The sequence below is a fragment of the Manihot esculenta genome, chromosome 13 (genome assembly GCF_001659605.2).
Source record: "Manihot esculenta cultivar AM560-2 chromosome 13, M.esculenta_v8, whole genome shotgun sequence".
Lineage (NCBI taxonomy): Eukaryota > Viridiplantae > Streptophyta > Magnoliopsida > Malpighiales > Euphorbiaceae > Manihot > Manihot esculenta.
The window spans coordinates 32,930,779-32,950,595 of record NC_035173.2 but is presented as its reverse complement, the minus strand read 5'-3'; positions in this window follow the sequence as shown (position 1 = coordinate 32,950,595).

Below are 19,817 nucleotides of genomic sequence, written 5' to 3'. Positions count from 1 at the left end.
TCCCTTCAACACTTTCTAACATGCATCCTTCACGTAGTCAACACACATATACTCAAGTATATGTTCACAGGGGTCCAAAACTAGCTAATAACCCCAAACAACAAAACAAACATAACACATCAACATGTCTATATACATAAATCATCAAAAACTACCATGAATAACCTAAGCATGCATCTCCTTCCACAAATCCCACTAAAACCTTCAGAACACTAAACCATAGTTAAGAGCATCACTTACCTCCTGTAACAAGAAGCTGAACACTCTGAACTAAGGAAAACGGACCAACTCTCCTCACACTCTCACACTCGCACAAACGGAGCTTTTTGCTTCAAAACATTCAAACCCTTGTGAGCAATCAAACACTCAGCATGAGCTGCTCATACTCAGCAAATACAGCATAGGAGACGTGGCCAACTTCTGGCAACAAATTGGACATAACACCTGTCCAAAATGCTGACTAAGGATGCCCAAAAGCTAGCTGGCCAACTCAGGTTCGGCTGCCCACTCGCATGCAACACCATGCAACATTCGGGGGCCGAACTTCCCTTCGGAAGCCAAACACTTTCGGCGGCCGAACTTACTTTCGGCGGCCGAACTTGGCTCAACTGCCTTAGGTCATTTCAACTCAAAACTCAAACCTAAAGAACTGTAAAACCAGAAAACACCTCATAATACTGAGAAAACATAACTCCTACCCTTCTATAGAATCCCAACACCCCGGATCCCACCAGACAACAGGAATTCCGGTGCCGGACTCTAACCGGGTATTACATTCTCCCCTCCTTAAGAACATTCGTCCTCGGATGTTCCTAAAACATACAAAAACAAAACACAAGGAGGAAACTAACCTCAAAACAAATATGGATACTGCTGGAGCATAGACTCCCGCGTCTCCCATGTGCACTCTTCTAGGTTATGGTGGTTCCATAGAACTTTCACCATCGGAATCTCCTTGTTCCTTAGCTGTCTGATCTGCGTGTCCAGAATCCGCACTGGCTGCTCAATATAGGTGAGATCTGTATGAATCTCCACCTCAGGCTCACTCAGAACCTGATTCGGATCGGACACAAACTGTCGTAGCATAGAAACATGAAATACCGGGTGAATTCTCTCCATAGAAGCAGGTAAATCCAGCTTATACGACACATTTCCGATCCTCTGCAACACCTCAAAGGGTCCAATGTACCGTGGAGCCAATTTACCTTTCTTTCCAAAACGAACCACTCCTTTCATTGGAGACACTTTCAGCAATACCCAATTACCCTCCTGAAACTCTAACTGCTTTCTACGAACGTCTGCATAACTTTTCTGTCTACTCTGAGCTGTTCTGATTCTCTCTCTGATAATGGGCACCATTCTACTGGTAATGTCTACTAACTCTGGCCCTGCAAGAGCCTTCTCTCCTATCTCTTCCCAGCAAACAGGGGATCTGCACTTCCTCCCATACAATGCTTCATAAGGAGCCATCCCAATGCTAGCATGATGACTGTTATTGTAGGCAAACTCCACCAAAGGTAGATGCTGCCTCCAAGAACCGCCAAAGTCTAACACACATAGTCGAAGCATATCCTCTATGGTCTGGATGGTCCTTTCTGACTGTCCATCAGTCTGTGGGTGGAAAGCAGTACTAAAATCTAACCTTGTGCCCATTGCACGTTGCAGACTCCGCCAAAAGTGAGAGGTAAACTGTGGTCCTCTGTCTGAAACTATAGACACTGGGACTCCATGTAATCTCACAATCTCATCCAGATGGACCTGTGCCAGCTTATCCACAGAATAGTTACTCCGTACTGGAAGAAAATGAGCAGATTTCGTGAGTCTGTCCACAATCACCCATATCGAGTCTATCCTGTTGGACGCTACTGGTAAACCTACTACAAAATCCATGGCTATGTTCTCCCATTTCCACTCTGGAATCGGTAATGGGTTAAGCATTCCTGCTGGTTTCTGATGCTCTAATTTCACCCTCTGACAAACCTCACAGGCTGTCACGAACTGCGCCACTTCTTTCTTCATGGCTGGCCACCAATAGACCCTTTTCAGATCCTGATACATCTTGGTAGCTCCTGGGTGAACACTATACCTCGCATTATGAGCTTCCCTCATAATGTCTTCCTTCACACTGCCCCTATCTGGTACACAAAGTCGACTCCCATAGCGAAGGATCCCTTTACTATCAAATCTGAACTCTGCATTATTGCCTGACTGAATAGTCCTGGCAATTTTCATTAACTCAGGGTCCTCATGCTGTCTCTGAGCTATCTGCTCCAGAAACACAGGTGTCACTCTCATCTGTGCTATCAACGCACCTGTACCAGACAACTCTAGCTGTAATCCCTCATCAAAGAGCTTATAAAGCTCCATCACAACTGGTCTCCGCTCTGCTGCTATATGGGACAAACTGCCTAGTGACTTCCGGCTTAGGGCGTCTGCGACAACATTCGCCTTACCCGGGTGATACTGGATCTTACAATCATAATCACTGAGCAATTCTACCCATCTCCGCTGCCTCAAATTCAGCTCTCTCTGACTCAAGATGTACTGTAAACTCTTGTGATCAGTGAAGATCTCGCATTTAACCCCGTAGAGGTAATGCCGCCACATCTTAAGTGCAAAGATAACTGCTGCCATCTCTAAGTCATGGGTAGGGTAATTCAACTCGTGCTTCTTCAACTGTCTAGAAGCATAAGCTATTACTCTATCACTCTGCATCAATACACAACCCAATCCCACTCGAGATGCATCACAGAACACTGTGAACTCTTCATTACTGACAGGCAGAGCTAACACTGGTGCTGTTGTCAATCTCCTATTGAGCTCCTCAAAGCTCTCTTCACATTGGTCTGACCAGATAAACTTCTGGTTCTTCTGAGTCAATTTGGTCATAGGAGCTGCTATCTTTGAGAAGTTCTGAACGAACCTCCTGTAGTAACCTGCCAGTCCCAGAAAGCTTTTAATCTCAGTCACTGTCGTGGGTCTGGGCCAGTTAGCTACAGCCTCTATCTTCTTGGGGTCTACGTCAATACCCTCTGCTGATACCACATGTCCCAAGAAGACAATGCTCCGTAACCAAAACTCACACTTCGAGAACTTGGCATACAAACCATGCTCTCTCAGTGTCTGCAAAACAATCCTCAGATGCTGGGCATGCTCCTCTGCATCTCTGGAATACACTAAGATATCATCGATAAACACAATGACAAAGTGATCCAGAAACTCACTGAATACCCTGTTCATGAGATCCATAAATGCTGCAGGGGCGTTAGTCAACCCGAACGGCATCACTAAGAACTCATAATGCCCATATCTCGTCCGGAAAGCTGTCTTAGGCACATCTGCCTCTCTGACTCTCAACTGATGATACCCGGATCTCAGATCTACCTCCAGATGAGCTAGGTTCATGCCTGTCAACAACAGGGACTACTGGTTCTGGTGGTAATACTGGTTCATTTGGCTCGAGGTGTGCTGCACTTGGATGGGTAGGGGAAGATGGATACATCGGATATGGTGGGTAATAAGGATAAGGCATATATGGCATGTAAGGAGGATATGGGACAAAACTAGAGTACTCCGACATACCTCCCATCGGATACTCTGGATAGCCAAAACCTGAGGTCTGAGCACCTCCCTGCGACTCTCCCATACCTTCCTCAAAACTGCCTATACCCATGCTGTCATCTCTAGACTGATCAATCTCCATAGCTTCCCTCCTTTCCTCTGATCTTCCTCCCCTCACTGTTCCTCTTCTGCTCTCGTCAACAGACCTTCTAGGGTCTATTGACGTACCTTCCCTGCTAGATCTCTGAGACCTTGCCCTTGGCAATGCAGGAGGACGAGCAGCTGGTCTTTCACTCTCTGGTGGGACTCCAGTCAATCGAGCTGATCGACAAGTTCCTCGCATCTTTACTCTGGAAACACAACATATAACATACCATTTTAGCACATAAACATCACATAGCAATCATACACTCATGGCATATCATAGCAGATAGGACTCAAGACCCTATCCTAGTGGACATGATTTCCTATTGTGCTTGACCACTTCTAACCTGTCTGAGCCCAACACTGTCTCTATAGGTCCGATCATGTGAACCTAGGGCTCTGATACCAATCTGTAACGACCCCAAAAAGGACCGTCACCGGCGCTAGGATTCAGGTCGGCTTAAGGCCGCCAGAACCCGTAGCAAGCCTGCTATACTCTCTGTGTACCTGTAAACCTCATACATGATCATACATTTTATGTGAAAATAAAACTCTTTTCTGAACCAAGGCTCAACCTGTGCATGCACTATCTCTGTACTCTGTACTCATGTACTCTGTACTCTGTATCCCTGACTAGAGCTTGCTCTAGATGGGTTAACTCATACCTGTTAAGCCTGGTTTTCACATATAGGAAAACATATATACATATACAGATCATGTACAAAACATACATCACTAGGTCAAGCAACAACTATTACATCTCTTTAATATTACATGTCCACTCTAAGCTATTACAGATCTCTTTACTCTTCCTGTACTCTGCTGGACTGTCCCTGTATACTGTACACTGAACCTGCAAAAAACTGGGGTTAAGGGAGTGGGATGAGCTCTATAGCCCAGTGAGTAGAACAGTAAAACATCTCAGTAAAATATGATCTCATGGAATGCACCATATCACAGACAAGCCACATCAAGAGTAAACCTGTCACCACATAGTCCCAGTAACTCTGTGCCAGGGCGTAGAATCGAGCACCTGGTCTTCCTGTCATATATGTATATGTGTATATAACACCTCTGTACTTACCATTGCCAGGGCGTAGTCAAAGGCTCCTGGACTTTGCTATACCTGCCAGGGCGTAGTCAAAGGCTCCTGGACTTTGCTATCATTGCCAGGGCGTAGTTAAAGGCTCCTGGACTTCCTGTCTGAGACTATTGGATCATTCAGCATTCACTCACATCACCAAATAACAATGCAATGCAACATATTCGTGAATACTAATGCAATCAACCTATGGCATAAACATGATGCATGAGATATGCTAAAAGCAGCTTGTGGTCCAATTAAAAAGTATCAGTCTTAAGTTTAGTTCCACTCACCTCTGGCTGTCTGGACTGACTGACTCTGCAGGTTCTGAACCTCTGGAGCAGTACTCACTGCTGCTCTCTCTGGTTCCTCTGGTCTGTACCTATACAGATGGACTTACATGAGGGACCAAACTAACGTATCAATACCTCTATTAAACTCCCCAAGAATCCCCTTAAACTCACTCAACTAACCATGCAAAGCATGCAAAAGAAAGCTGGACAGGACACTTTCGGCGGCAGGTTCGGCGGCCGAATGTCCTCTCCAGAGACGAAACTCAAGCACCTTCGGCGGCACCTTCGGCGGCCGAATCCCCCAAACAGAGCCGAACATGCACAACTCGCGGGGGCAAGCTGTGGCAGCCTAAGCTACCATGCAAGAGGTTCGGCGGCCAAATGAACCTTCGGCTGCCGAACCTGAGTTCATCCAGAACTCAGCTTCAACGGCAAACCATCTCCTCCTTCCCTTCAACACTTTCTAACATGCATCCTTCACGTAGTCAACACACATATACTCAAGTATATGTTCACAGGGGTCCAAAACTAGCTAATAACCCCAAACAACAAAACAAACATAACACATCAACATGTCTATATACATAAATCATCAAAAACTACCATGAATAACCTAAGCATGCATCTCCTTCCACAAATCCCACTAAAACCTTCAGAACACTAAACCATAGTTAAGAGCATCACTTACCTCCTGTAACAAGAAGCTGAACACTCTGAACTAAGGAAAACGGACCAACTCTCCTCACACTCTCACACTCGCACAAACGGAGCTTTTTGCTTCAAAACATTCAAACCCTTGTGAGCAATCAAACACTCAGCATGAGCTGCTCATACTCAGCAAATACAGCATAGGAGACGTGGCCAACTTCTGGCAACAAATTGGACATAACACCTGTCCAAAATGCTGACTAAGGATGCCCAAAAGCTAGCTGGCCAACTCAGGTTCGGCTGCCCACTCGCATGCAACACCATGCAACATTCGGGGGCCGAACTTCCCTTCGGAAGCCAAACACTTTCGGCGGCCGAACTTACTTTCGGCGGCCGAACTTGGCTCAACTGCCTTAGGTCATTTCAACTCAAAACTCAAACCTAAAGAACTGTAAAACCAGAAAACACCTCATAATACTGAGAAAACATAACTCCTACCCTTCTATAGAATCCCAACACCCCGGATCCCACCAGACAACAGGAATTCCGGTGCCGGACTCTAACCGGGTATTACAGTGTTAATATGTTTTATAGTTCAACTCACTGGGCTTTTAGCTCACCCCTCTCCCTTTTACCCCCAGGCTTGCAGGTACAGGATAGAAGAGGTCGGTTAGAGTAAAGCTTGTTTATGTAATAGATAGAATGTGGACATGACAAATTGTAGTATGATGTAATGTAAAAGTACAACATAGTTATGTAATGATGTTTATGGATATTAGAGGTGTGCTTGACCATAGATTGTTGTTATCCCTTTTAAAACATGATCTTAGAGATTTTTATGATGTTTATGCAAACCAACTCAACACAGGTTATGTCACCCATTTGGGAACACTCATGAGATCCCACAGAGGGATCAATGTTTATGATTTATGTTATATACAGTGCATGCACAGGTTGAGTATGGTTGATGTATATGGAAAGAAAAGTTTTAATTTTTATGTATGTTGTTGATCATGTATGGGATTATACAGGTTTACAGGTTAGATGTCAGGCTTGCTACGGGTCCCGGCGGCCTTAAGCCAATCTGGATCCTAGCGCCGGTAGCGGTCCGATTTTCGGATCGTTACAAAATGGTATCAGAGCCCTAGGTTCATATGGTCGGACCTAGAGTGTCGAGCTCATAGATGTTATAGAAGGTCAAGCACAATAGGAAAGATCATGTCCATTAGGATAGGATGTGGAGTCCTGTCTTGTATGATGATGTGAAATGCCATGATAATATGCATGTGCATTAATGATATGCTATGATATGTGATGTATGTGATGCGGGTTCATGTGTGCCCACATGAACCATATTATGCTAATGTTTGTTTGTTACGTGCTGTTTTTCAGAAAACAGGATGAGAGGAACTCGTCGATCAGCAAGATTGACTGGAGTACCACCTGAGGATGAGGGCATGAGCGCCCGTCCTCCAGCATTGCCTAGGGCAATGTCTAGTAGGTCTAACCGAGAAAGAGCAGCAAGAGACCCTAGAAGGTCTCTGGATCTGGGTAGAAGCAGATCAGTGAGGGGAACAGTTCAGGGAGGAATGTCTGAGGGCATGGGGGATGATATGGATGTAGAGCAGAGGAGGGATGGCAGTCTGGGAGTTAGCATGTCAGAGGAAGGTATGGGAGAGTGCCAAGGAGGCACTCAGGCCTCGGGATTTGTTCAGCCACCCCACTACCCACAATTCTCACAACACTCCGGGTATTCGATGGGGGGTACATCAGATTACCCTAGCTTTACCCCTTATCCCACACAGATGCCATACCCACCTTACTACCCACCATACTCTCAGTACCCAATGTATCCACCTCCACCCTACTATCCAAATCCAGCAAACCCTACCTCAGAAAATGTTGCACCACCTCCACCACCTGCAGAACCAGCAGCCCCAGTTACTCAACCTTCTAGACCTAGCTCAGCCAGTGGGAGCAAGGTCAAGATGACCGATTACATGAAACTGGGTGCTTCTCAGTATGAAAAAGGGGATGACCCATTTGTGTATCTTGAAAGGGTTAAAGTAATCACAGATGAGATTGGGGCTGATGACAGTAGGGCCATTCAGATGGCCGGGTTCACGCTTAAGTGCAAGAAGGCACGGGAATGGTTCAAGAATTATGTGAACTCGAGGGTGGACAGCATGTCTTGGGAAGAGTTTGCAAACAAGTTTGCAGGATGGGCTTTTCCCGATAGTTCAAGGGAGCTGAAGATGATAGAGTTTGAACAATTGAGGTAGACGGATGAAATGAGTGTAGAGGAGTACACCGACAGATTTTTGGAGCTGTTGCCTTTTGCTGGGCAGAGTCTGGATACAGATTCGAAGAGGTCAAGGAGGTATGTCATGAAACTTCATTCCAGGTATTCCTCCTTGATCTAGTCAGTGGACAGGGAGAGCTTCCATGCCATAGTAGATATGGCCAGGAAAATGGAGGCCAGTGCCATCGTTCAGGGGACAGTTAAGCAGTCAGTGGCACAGTCTTCCGGTTCTAAAACTCTGGGTGGGGGAAGATTAGATCCCTCTACCCTGAGTGCAGCAGCTTCAGGCAGTAAGAGATGGGGTATGTAACGCCCCGAAAATCGGACCGCTACCGGCGCTAGGATCCGGGTCGACTTAAGGCCGCCGGGACCCGTAGCAAGCCTGACATATAACTTGTAAACCTGTATAATCCCGTACATGATCAACAACATGCATCAAAATTAAAACTTTTCCTCATACATACTGTCATCAACTAACTCAACCTGTACATACTCTGAACATATACATAACATAGTCCCTCTGTGGGATCTCATCATGCCTTAAAGGCAAAACAGCCTGTGTTGAGTTAGTTTACATAAACATCATAACATAAGATCATGTATAGACAAAAGGGATTAACAATACATTATGGTCAAGCACAACTCTATCCTCAATAACCTCATTACATAACATTCTGAATATTTTTACATTACATCATAGTACAATCGTCATGTCCACAATCTAACTATTACAACATAGGACATACTTTCAAACTCTGGCTAACCTTCTGATCTACCCTGTACCTGCACATCTGGGGTTAGGGGAGAGGGGTGAGCTACAAAGCCCAGTGAGCAGAATAGTATAAAACAATATATTAAAATTTCATGCTTTCATGGAATGCAACACATCACAACAAATCACATCTCGGATGGTATTGTCACCTATAGTCCTCTACATAGGTCCAACTGTGCCGGGACGTAGAATGGGTCAACCGGTCTTTCCCTTATCATAACATATCATATGGACCAACTGTGCCAGGGACGTAGAATGGGTACAACCTGGACTTTCTCTTACATCGTGCCAGGGACGTAGAATGGGTACAACCTGGACTTCCATACCATAACATGCCATAACATCAATCATATCATATGAGGACTAAAGGATCATTCAATAACCAATCCACATCAACATTAACATCATAAATGCAATGCAACATATTCGTGAATACTAATGCAAGCAACCTATTATATCTCATGGCATTCATGATGCATGGATCATGCTCAAAATTCATATTTCATTTATTTAAAACTTAAGGTTTATTCCACTCACCTCTGGCTAGCTCTGACAAACTCTGTAGCAGCTGGCTCACTGCTGGGGTCCTCGGTTCCTCGGGTCCGAACCTACACAGGTGGACTCCAATGAGGGACCAAACATACATGAACATAACTCTAATATACTCCCCAAAAACCCCCTAAAACATCATGAAACAAACACATAACAACATGCAAGAAATGGCTGGACAGGGCACTTTCGGCGGCAGGTTCGGCGGCCGAAAGTCCCTCCAGAGCCGAAAGTCAGGCAGGTTCGGCGGCACCTTCGGCGGCCGAAACTCCCAGACAGAGACGAAACTCATGCATGTTCGGCGGTACCTTCGGCGGCCGAAAGTCCCAGACAGAGACGAAAGTCTCCCTTCGGGGGCAACTTCGGCAGCCGAAAGGCCTGCCTCACTAGCCATGTTCGGCGGCCGAAAGTGCCTTCGGCTGCCGAACCTGGTTTCTGCCGAAGGGCAGAAACTTGGCTCCCAAATGCATTTTCGCCTCCAAACTCACCAATCATGCATATACCTCAGTTAAAACATGCATACAAGTTCCTAGGGGCCTCAAAACATCAAATACCCCAACTACAACACTTCAAACACACAAAAACAACATACATTGTCCAAGACATCAAGGTTAACCCCTAACTCCACATATAACCTAACATGCATTTCTACCCATCGATCTAGCATAAAACTTATTGAAAACACATAAGGAGCTTAAGATCGGCTCTTACCTCTTGAAGATCGAGGGGGAGACGACCTAAACTTGGAGATCCACGAAAATGAGCTCCTGAGTTCCCAAAGCTCCAAAACTTGGTTTAAACGTTCAAAACTTGCAATGTGAGTTTAAAACTCAAGAAAAATGGTGGGGATTTGGAGGAAGAACACTAGGTTTGCAAAGGGAAAGTCGGAAGCTTGCTGTGGTCGAAAATGGGAGAAAGCTCGCCCATTTCGGCTAAGTGCCCCTTATATAGTGGCTGGCCAGGCCACGTTCGGGGGCCGACTGTGCCTCCGCATCCATGCAAATGTTCGGCGGCCGAACTTGACTTTCGGCGGCCGAACCTGAACTTCCCTAACTCATGCTTTCGGGGGCCTAACGTGCCTCCAACACGCATGCATGTTTGGCGGCCGAACTTGACTTTCGGCGGCCGAACCTGGGTTTTCCTCCAATGCTATTTTCATGCAAAAACTCATTTAGTTTCATACTTTAAAACATTAAAATTCATGAAAACATTTTATAAAACATGTCTTTACCCTTCTAGAAGTTCCCGACATCCGAAATTCCACCGGACGGTAGGAATTCCGATACCGGAGTCTAGCCGGGTATTACATTCTCCCCCCCTTAAGAACATTCGTCCCCGAATGTTCCTCGACTAGTACATAGCATAACAAACAACATAACATACATACAAAACACATAGAGACTAACCTTAAAAGAGATGAGGGTACTGCTGGAGCATAGACTCCCGTGTCTCCCAAGTGCATTCTTCCAAGTTGTGGTGGTTCCATAGGACTTTCACCATCGGGATTTCCTTGTTTCTTAACTTTCTGATCTGGGTGTCTATGATCCGTACTGGCTGTTCAACATAGGTGAGATCCTCTTGGACCTCCACATCAGGCTCACTAAGAACCTTACTCGGATCTGACACAAACTTCCTCAACATTGAAACATGGAAAACCGGATGGATTCTCTCCATCGAAGCAGGTAAATCCAGCTTGTACGACACATTCCCAATCCTTTGCAAGATCTAAAAGGGTCCGATGTATCGTGGGGCTAGTTTACCTTTCTTCCCGAAGCGAACCACTCCCTTCATTGGAGACACCTTGAGCAATACCAGATCCCCCTCCTGAAACTCTAACTGTTTTCTGCGGACGTCTGCATAGCTCTTCTGTCTGCTTGCAGCAGTCTTGATCCTTTCTCTAATTATGGGTACCACCCTGCTGGTAATCTCTACTAGCTCAGGCCCTGCCAAGGCCTTTTCTCCAACTTCCTCCCAGCAAACAGGTGACCTGCACTTCCTCCCATATAAAGCTTCATATGGAGCCATCCCGATGCTAGCATGATGGCTGTTGTTGTAGGCAAACTCCACCAAAGGTAGATGCTGCCTCCAAGAACCGCCAAAGTCCAGCACACACATTCTGAGCATATCCTCGATAGTCTGGATGGTCCTTTCTGACTGTCCGTCGGTCTGGGGGTGGAAGGCAGTATTGAAATCCAACCTAGTACCCATGGCATTCTGCAGACTCCGCCAAAATCTGGAGGTGAACTGGGGCCCTCTATCTGACACTATCGAAACAGGAACCCCATGCAACCTGACGATCTCATCCACATATACCTGCGCCAACTTGTCCACAGAGTAGCCACTCCTGACAGGGATGAAGTGAGCAGATTTGGTGAGTCTGTCCACAATCACCCATATGGAGTCCAATCTGTTGGACGTCGCCGGTAACCCCACTACGAAGTCCATAGCTATATTCTCCCATTTCCACTCTGGAATAGGTAGCGGGTTAAGCATTCCAGCCGGCTTCTGATGTTCCAGCTTCACCCTCTGACACACTTCGCAGGCGGACACAAACTGTGCCACTTCTTTCTTCATCGCTGGCCACCAATAAACTTTCTTCAAATCTTGATACATCTTGGTGGCTCCGGGGTGAATGCTGTATCTCGCATTATGAGCTTTTCTCATAATGTCTCCTTTTAGCCCAATGTCATCTGGTACACATAGTCTGCTCCCATAGCGGAGGATCCCCTTGCTGTCGAATCTATACTCGCTATCATTGCCTGACTGAACAGTCCTGGCAATCTTTACTAACTTCGGGTCCTCATGCTGTTTCTGAGCCACCTGCTCTAGAAACACGGGTGCCACTCTCATCTGGGCCACCAAGGCACCTGTACCAGATAACTCCATCTGTAGACCTTCCTCAATAAGCTTATAGAACTCCTTCACCACTGGCCTCCTCTCTGCCGATATGTGGGATAAACTACCGAGTGATTTCCGGCTTAAGGCGTCTGCCACAACATTCGCCTTACCCGGATGGTACTGAATCTTGCAATCATAGTCACTCAGCAGCTCCACCCATCTCCTCTGTCTCAAATTCAAATCCCTCTGACTCAAGATGTACTGCAGGCTCTTATGATCTGTAAAGATCTCACATTTCACTCCATAGAGGTAATGCCTCCACATCTTGAGTGCAAAGATTACTGCTGCCATCTCAAGGTCATGTGTGGGGTAATTCAACTCATGCTTCTTCAGCTGCCTAGAAGCATAAGCAATCACCTTCTCATTCTGCATCAGTACACAACCCAGTCCCACACGGGACGCATCACAAAAGACTGTAAAGTCCTCTCCACTAGATGGCAGAGCTAACACTGGTGCTGAAGTCAACTTCTTCTTAAGCTCTTCGAAACTCTCCTCGCACTGGTCGGTCCACAGAAACTTCTGACCCTTCCTGGTTAGTCTGGTTAGAGGAGCTGCTATTTTTGAGAAGTCCTGAACGAACCTCCTGTAGTAACCTGCCAAACCCAAGAAACTTCTAATCTCTGTCACTGAAGTGGGTCTAGGCCAGTTAGCCACAGTTTCTGTCTTCTTGGGATCTACCTCAATACCATTCTCTGACACTACATGCCCCAAGAACGAAATGCTCCTCAGCCAGAACTCACATTTAGAGAACTTGGCATACAAGCCATGTTCCCTCAAAGTCTGCAAGACCAACCGCAGATGATGGGCATGCTCCTCTGCATTCCTGGAATACACTAAGATATCATCTATAAAGACAATAACAAAGTGATCCAGGTATTGATTAAATACTCTGTTCATGAGATCCATGAATGCTGCAGGGGCGTTGGTTAATCCGAACGGCATTACAAGGAACTCAAAATGCCCATATCTGGTCCTGAAAGCTGTCTTTGGCACGTCCTCATCCCTTATCCCTAGCTGATGGTACCCCGATCTTAGATCTATTTTGGAGAAACAACCTGCTCCGGCTAGCTGGTCGAATAGATCATCAATCCTTGGCAGTGGGTACCTATTCTTGGTAGTGACTTTGTTCAACTGCCTGTAGTCGATACAAAGTCTAAGGGATCCATCCTTCTTCCTCACAAACAAGACCGGAGCACCCCAAGGTGAGGTACTCTGTCGGATGAAACCCTTTTCTACCAGCTCTTGCAATTGCTCTTTCAACTCCTTTAACTCGGCTGGGGCCATCCTGTAGGGAGGGATAGAGATCGGTCTAGCTCCAGGTACCAACTCTATCTCGAACTCTATCTCCCTAGCAGGTGGTAAACCTGGAAGCTCGTCTGGAAAAACATCCTGAAACTCTCTGACAACTGGCACCGAGGCCGGCTCCCTGACCTGACTGTCTAGCTCTCTCACATGAGCTAAGTACCCCTGACATCCCTTCCTAAGCAACCTACGAGCCTGAAGAGCTGATATCAGACCTCTAGGTGTACCCCTCTTGTCTCCTCTGAAGACGACCTCTGACCCATCCTGATCTCTGAACTTGACTACCTTGTCCCTGCAGTCCAAGGTAGCACCATGGGTAGATAGCCAATCCATCCCTAGAATGACGTCAAAGTCTGTCAAATCTAGAACCACAAGGTCGGCGGAGAGGCATCTTCCCTCTACAAAAACTGGACTGTACTGGCAGACTGACACTGCCACTGACGGGTCACACTTGGGTCCACTGACCCATAGGGGACACTCTAACCCAGAGACTATCAGACCCAACCTCTCAACGGCTCTCGGAGCAATAAATGAATGAGATGCACCCGGGTCCATTAATGCATACACATCAGAACACCCAATGACGAGATTACCTGACACCACGGTGTTGGATGTGTTAGCCTCCTGCTGTGTCATGGTGAAGATCCTGGCTGGAGCTGATGGACCTTCACCTCGGGAACCAGAAGAAGAGGCTGTCCCTCTCCCTCTACCTCTGCCACTGCCCTGAGTTGTGGCTGGAACTGCTGGCTGTGCCACACTACCAGAAGCTGTCTGCTGGGGCTGGCCCATAAAAGGTGCTCTAGGACAATCCCGAGCCATGTGTCCCTCCTGTCCACATCTGAAACATGTGTTAGTCCCAGCTCGACACACTCCCCTGTGCGGTCTTCCACATCTCTGACATTCTGTACCATCTGAGCCTGAGCTCGAGCCACCACCGAATCCCAAACCGGATTTCAACTTGTTCCAAAACTTATTCTTCTTCGACTTCCTGGTGGTGTTATCCCACCTCTTCTTGCCTGAACTCTGAGAAGAGAACCCTGGTCCTCCTCTGCCTGGGGTCTTAACCCCTGAAGACTGGGTCACTGACTGCTTCACTGACCCCTCAACTATAGCACTTGCCTCCATTCTTCGAGCCATATCCACCACAGTGTGGAAACTTTCTCTCTCAGCTGACTGAACCAACGAGGAGTACCTGGAATGCAGCTTCATAACATATTTCTTGGCTTTCTTCGTATCTGAATCTAGAGCTTGCCCTGATAAAGGCAATAGCTCCAAGAATTTATCCGTGAACTCCTCTACACTCATGTGCTCTGACTGCCTCAGTTGCTCAAATTCAATCATTTTCAGTTCTCTAGAACTGTCTGGAAAAGCCCATCCAGCGAACTCATTCGCAAATTCTTCCCACGTCATACCGTCTAATCTCGGGTCCACATAACACTTGAACCATTCCCGTGCCTTCTTGCACTTTAAAGTGAACCCTGCCATCTGAATGGCCCTACTGTCACTTGCCCTTAGCTCATCAGTTATCGTCTTCACCACTCTCAGATACTCAAAGGGGTCATCCCCTGACTTGTATTTGGGAGCATCTAACTTGAGGTAGTCTGTCATCTTTACCTTGCTCCCATCAACTGAGCTAGGTCTAGGAGGTTGAGTAACTGGGGCTGCTGGTTCTGTAGGTGGTGGAGGTGGAGGTGCAGCATTCCCCGAGGTGGGGTTTGCCGGGTTTGGATAGAAGGGTGAGGGTGGATAAGCTGGGTACTGTGTGTAGGGTGGATAGAAAGGTGGATAAGGCATGTAGGTAGGGTAGGGGTGAAAGCTGGAGTAATCCGATGTACCTCCCATCGGATACCCTGAACCCTGTGGGAAGGGTGGATAATGGGGTGGAAAACCATACCCCGAGGCCTGAACGCCTCCCTGTGACTCCCCTGTCCCTTCTTCCTGCATGCTCACATCCAGGTTCCCATCCCTCCTCTGATCCTCTTCCATAACCTCCCTCACATCTGAAGAACTTCCTCCTCTATCAGTCCCCCTTCTGCTAGCATCAAAAGACCTTCTAGGGTCCCTTGACACTCTTTCTCTGTTGGCTCTACAAGACATTGCCCTAGGCAATGTAGGAGGACGGGCGCTCGTGCCCTCATCCTCAGGTGGCACTCCAGTCAACCTTGCAGATCGACGAGTTCCTCTCATCCTGTTTTCTGTAAACAGTACACAACATACAAACATTAGCATCATATGGTTCATGTGAGCACACATGAACCCTCATCACATACATCACATAGTATATCATATCATTAATGCACATGCATAAAGTCATGGCATTTCACATCATCATGCAAGACAGGACTCAATATCCTATCCTAGTGGACATGACCTTTCTATTGTGCTTGACCTTCTATAACATCTATGAGCCCGACACTCTAGGTCCGACCATATGAACCTAGGGCTCTGATACCATTCTGTAACGCCCCGAAAATCGGACCGCTACCGGCGCTAGGATCCGGGTCGACTTAAGGCCGCCGGGACCCGTAGCAAGCCTGATATATAACCTGTAAACCTGTATAATCCCGTACATGATCAACAACATGCATCAAAATTAAAACTTTTCCTCATACATACTGTCATCAACTAACTCAACCTGTACATACTCTGAACATATACATAACATAGTCCCTCTGTGGGATCTCATCATGCCTTAAAGGCAAAACAGCCTGTGTTGAGTTAGTTTACATAAACATCATAACATAAGATCATGTATAGACAAAAGGGATTAACAATACATTATGGTCAAGCACAACTCTATCCTCAATAACCTCATTACATAACATTCTGAATATTTTTACATTACATCATAGTACAATCGTCATGTCCACAATCTAACTATTACAACATAGGACATACTTTCAAACTCTGGCTAACCTTCTGATCTACCCTGTACCTGAACATCTGGGGTTAGGGGAGAGGGGTGAGCTACAAAGCCCAGTGAGCAGAATAGTATAAAACAATATATTAAAATTTCATGCTTTCATGGAATGCAACACATCACAACAAATCACATCTCGGATGGTATTGTCACCTATAGTCCTCTACATAGGTCCAACTGTGCCGGGACGTAGAATGGGTCAACCGGTCTTTCCCTTATCATAACATATCATATGGACCAACTGTGCCAGGGACGTAGAATGGGTACAACCTGGACTTTCTCTTACATCGTGCCAGGGACGTAGAATGGGTACAACCTGGACTTCCATACCATAACATGCCATAACATCAATCATATCATATAAGGACTAAAGGATCATTCAATAACCAATCCACATCAACATTAACATCATAAATGCAATGCAACATATTCGTGAATACTAATGCAAGCAACCTATTATATCTCATGGCATTCATGATGCATGGATCATGCTCAAAATTCATATTTCATTTATTTAAAACTTAAGGTTTATTCCACTCACCTCTGGCTAGCTCTGACAAACTCTGTAGCAGCTGGCTCACTGCTGGGGTCCTCGGTTCCTCGGGTCCGAACCTACACAGGTGGACTCCAATGAGGGACCAAACATACATGAACATAACTCTAATATACTCCCCAAAAACCCCCTAAAACATCATGAAACAAACACATAACAACATGCAAGAAATGGCTGGACAGGGCACTTTCGGCGGCAGGTTCGGCGGCCGAAAGTCCCTCCAGAGCCGAAAGTCAGGCAGGTTCGGCGGCACCTTCGGCGGCCGAAACTCCCAGACAGAGACGAAACTCATGCATGTTCGGCGGTACCTTCGGCGGCCGAAAGTCCCAGACAGAGACGAAAGTCTCCCTTCGGGGGCAACTTCGGCAGCCGAAAGGCCTGCCTCACTAGCCATGTTCGGCGGCCGAAAGTGCCTTCGGCTGCCGAACCTGGTTTCTTCCGAAGGGCAGAAACTTGGCTCCCAAATGCATTTTCGCCTCCAAACTCACCAATCATGCATATACCTCAGTTAAAACATGCATACAAGTTCCTAGGGGCCTCAAAACATCAAATACCCTAACTACAACACTTCAAACACACAAAAACAACATACATTGTCCAAGACATCAAGGTTAACCCCTAACTCCACATATAACCTAACATGCATTTCTACCCATCGATCTAGCATAAAACTTATTGAAAACACATAAGGAGCTTAAGATCGGCTCTTACCTCTTGAAGATCGAGGGGGAGACGACCTAAACTTGGAGATCCACGAAAATGAGCTCCTGAGTTCCCAAAGCTCCAAAACTTGGTTTAAACGTTCAAAACTTGCAATGTGAGTTTAAAACTCAAGAAAAATGGTGGGGATTTGGAGGAAGAACACTAGGTTTGCAAAGGGAAAGTCGGAAGCTTGCTGTGGTCGAAAATGGGAGAAAGCTCGCCCATTTCGGCTAAGTGCCCCTTATATAGTGGCTGGCCAGGCCACGTTCGGGGGCCGAATGTGCCTCCGCATCCATGCAAATGTTCGGCGGCCGAACTTGACTTTCGGCGGCCGAACCTGAACTTCCCTAACTCATGCTTTCGGGGGCCTAACGTGCCTCCAACACGCATGCATGTTTGGCGGCCGAACTTGACTTTCGGCGGCCGAACCTGGGTTTTCCTCCAATGCTATTTTCATGCAAAAACTCATTTAGTTTCATACTTTAAAACATTAAAATTCATGAAAACATTTTATAAAACATGTCTTTACCCTTCTAGAAGTTCCCGACATCCGAAATTCCACCGGACGGTAGGAATTCCGATACCGGAGTCTAGCCGGGTATTACAGGGTAAGCCCAAGGGTAAGAAGAATAAGTTCTGGAGTAAAGTCATGTCCAGTCCTGGATTTGGGAGTGGCTCAAGCTCTGGTGCGGATAATGCAGTTTGTGCGAGGTGTGGTAGGCCACACAAGGGAGTATGTCTGTAATACCCGGTTAGAGTCCGGCACCGGAATTCCTGTTGTCTGGTGGGATCCGGGGTGTTGGGATTCTATAGAAGGGTAGGAGTTATGTTTTCTCAGTATTATGAGGTGTTTTCTGGTTTTACAGTTCTTTAGGTTTGAGTTTTGAGTTGAAATGACCTAAGGCAGTTGAGCCAAGTTCGGCCGCCGAAAGTAAGTTCGGCCGCCGAAAGTAAGTTCGGCCGCCGAAAGTGTTTGGCTTCCGAAGGGAAGTTCGGCCCCCGAATGTTGCATGGTGTTGCATGCGAGTGGGCAGCCGAACCTGAGTTGGCCAGCTAGCTTTTGGGCATCCTTAGTCAGCATTTTGGACAGGTGTTATGTCCAATTTGTTGCCAGAAGTTGGCCACGTCTCCTATGCTTTATTTGCTGAGTGTGAGCAGCTCATGCTGAGTGTTTGATCGCTCACAAGGGTTTGAATGTTTTGAAGCAAAAAGCTCCGTTTGTGCGAGTGTGAGAGTGTGAGGAGAGTTGGTCCGTTTTCCTTAGTTCAGAGTGTTCAGCTTCTTGTTACAGGAGGTAAGTGATGCTCTTAACTATGGTTTAGTGTTCTGAAGGTTTTAGTGGGATTTGTGGAAGGAGATGCATGCTTAGGTTATTCATGGTAGTTTTTGATGATTTATGTATATAGACATGTTGATGTGTTATGTTTGTTTTGTTGTTTGGGGTTATTAGCTAGTTTTGGACCCTTGTGAACATATACTTGAGTATATGTGTGTTGACTACGTGAAGGATGCATGTTAGAAAGTGTTGAAGGGAAGAAGGAGATGGTTTGCCGTTGAAGCTGAGTTCTGGATGAACTCAGGTTCGGCAGCCGAAGGTTCATTCGGCCGCCGAACCTCTTGCATGGTAGCTTAGGCTGCCACAGCTTGCCCCCGCGAGTTGTGCATGTTCGGCTCTGTTTGGGGGATTCGGCCGCCGAAGGTGCCGCCGAAGGTGCTTGAGTTTCGTCTCTGGAGAGGACATTCGGCCGCCGAACCTGCCGCCGAAAGTGTCCTGTCCAGCTTTCTTTTGCATGCTTTGCATGGATAGTTGAGTGAGTTTAAGGGGATTCTTGGGGAGTTTAATAGAGGTATTGATACGTTAGTTTGGTCCCTCATGTAAGTCCATCTGTATAGGTACAGACCAGAGGAACCAGAGAGAGCAGCAGTGAGTACTGCTCCAGAGGTTCAGAACCTGCAGAGTCAGTCAGTCCAGACAGCCAGAGGTGAGTGGAACTAAACTTAAGACTGATGATTTTTAATTGAACCACAAACTGCTTTTAGCATATCTCATGCATCATGTTTATGCTATAGGTTGATTGCATTAGTATTC